Source organism: Pteropus medius, unplaced genomic scaffold (genome assembly GCF_902729225.1).
Source record: "Pteropus medius unplaced genomic scaffold, Ma_sr-lr_union100, whole genome shotgun sequence".
In the NCBI taxonomy this organism is placed as follows: Eukaryota; Metazoa; Chordata; class Mammalia; order Chiroptera; family Pteropodidae; genus Pteropus; species Pteropus medius.
This window is the reverse complement of record NW_024354875.1, coordinates 33,502,468-33,504,829: the sequence shown is the minus strand read 5'-3', so window position 1 is coordinate 33,504,829 and position 2,362 is coordinate 33,502,468. Positions and strand designations below refer to the sequence as shown.

The window sequence follows — 2,362 nt, the reverse complement described above, 5'->3', positions numbered from 1 at the left end:
TTGAATATATATAAAACCGTGGATCCTAGCGGTGCGAGGGGTGGCTGAGATGAACATAGAGATGGGCTGTGCAGATCCCTTCTCAGTGAATTAATTGCAACGTGGGCAGACAGCCTTCAGATGTTAACCTCTTGCTTTGTGTAAGGCTAAGCCCGTCTCAGGGTTGCCTATATACAGTGACTGATTAAAGAAACAGTAAACTGCCTGGCCATTTTGTGACAATATGGAAGGGCCCCTCTGGTCTGAGCCAAGGCTTTCTTGAGGCCTGCATTGCAGCTCAACTTCCCCCTCTGCCCATTCCTGCTACTTTCCCCTCCATATCACAGGTGATCCAAGGACACTCCTTGGCAAATATCTTGCACACCAAATCCTGTTTCAGAATCTGCTTCTCAGGGACCCCATCTGCAACAGGGAGGTTTTATTTTATTGCATATTTTGATTATTACGTCTCATACTTATTTTAATAAAGAATAGTCACCTCCTCCTACCTCCCCACACCCAACCCTTTTCATGTCTTTGACTTGTGCTGTAGAAATCAGGATTTGGCTATTTGTTTTCTTATGGTGTCATATAACTTATTCTTATATCCCTTGCATTTCCTGTAAACTGGGAACTAGATCTAAAGGCTTGATTGGATTGAAGATCAACATTTTGGGCAAGAACACATTTTGAAAGAACTATTAACTTCCCATTGCATCATGCCGGGAGGTACACAATGACTAGTGTCCCACTTTGAGGCCGCCAAGTTTGATCAGCCTGACCCTGGATTGTAACATTGAGTTGCTCTGCTCATGACCATTGGGTAATCTGTGGAGAAATTCTGTGGTCAAGATTTCTTCTAATTATAATACCCACTAATGATCTTTGCTTGAATTTCTTTACAGGCTGCAAAATAATCTAATTCTATTATTCTTTTACACCGACTAAAATTTTTGAAAGATTTCCTTCATTAACTATGGCTCTTTGAAGAGTTCATGTAAGAAAGACTTCTCTAATGGTGACAAAAAAGATTTTTCGAATGTGTGTAATTATGGGGGTTGCATTTTAATTTCGTTTTGTTTTTAGCTTTGTCTTTGTATGAGTATCATTGATAACAGGAATTTTTTTTTTTTTTTACATATTTGATTGTTTTGATCAGTTGCAGTTATTTTTAATATATTTCTAGCATGGGAATTTGGAAATATATAAAAGTAGAGAGAATAGTTCAACTAACTTGAACTATTTACTGTACAGCATTTGACTTTAACTATTTACTGTATAGCATCTGGCTTTAACAATTACCAAAATTTGGTCAATCTAATTTACCCTCCCTCTGCTTCCCCACAGATTATACTAAAGTAAATCTTGGACTTAATATCATTTTATCTGCAAATAGTTCAGTATGTATCTCTACAACATAAAGAATTATAACTAAAAACAAAAATAAAACCATAACCCCATTATCATGTCTAAAAATTAACAGTTTCTTAGTGTTATTCAATATCCAGTGTTCAAATTTTCTGATTGCTTTGAGAATCTTTAAAAGTTTTTTTCATGGTACTTTTTGGCTCAGCATCCAAACAAGTTCCACTCATTGCAACTGATTTATAATTTCTCAAGTCTCTTGACTTGTAGGTCTTCTCCATTTCTTTTTTTCTCCAATTTTCATTATTGTTGAAGAAACAAAGTTGCTTGTCCTGTATAGATTTGCAAAGTTTAGATTTTCCTGAGTGCTCTTTAAGGTGTCATTTAACATGTTCCTCTGACTTGTGTATTAGTGATTGGAGCAAACTTGATCTTTATTTTGGCAACACTACTGTGTAGATAGTGGTGGTTTCCTCCATCAGGAGGAAAATATGACTATCTGCCTTTCTGTAATGTGAACAGCCACTGATTATTATTGCCCTGATTCATTTATCAATTAAAAGTTGCAAAGAGACTATTTTCTTTTTTCTTCTTTTTTTTTTTTAGGCGAGGCAACCCTTGGTTGACCTCACAGATTGCAAGGACCTTGTCAGTTTACGATCCCTTATTTTTTTTTTATTTTTTACGCCTACAGCACCTGGTCTTCCTAGGTGGTCTCCCATCCAAGTACTAACTAGGCCCGACCCTGCCTAGCTTCCGAGATTAGATGGGATCGGGCCGGTTCAGGGTGGTATGGCCATAGACAATAATTTTCTTATTCTACTAGTTATCCTTTATTTTTTAGCTTGACTACTTCTGCAAAGAGAAAATTTCCCTCATCTATTGTTTGATTATTGTTTATATGGGAAAAGTGGCATGATTGCTCAATTCTTTATCACAATGAGTTGGTTCCATAGCATTCTCCAAATAAGTTATGATGATTTTTTTTACTATTATTATCACTTATGGATTTAAACAA

The 2,362-nt window shown here is 36.3% G+C and overlaps 1 pseudogene; it reads right to left on the bottom strand.

Annotated features, from left to right (window-relative positions):
- Positions 1-2,029: 2,029 nt before the first annotated feature.
- LOC120597223 (uncharacterized) lies at positions 2,030-2,148 on the bottom strand (annotated as a pseudogene).
- Positions 2,149-2,362: the final 214 nt, after the last annotated feature.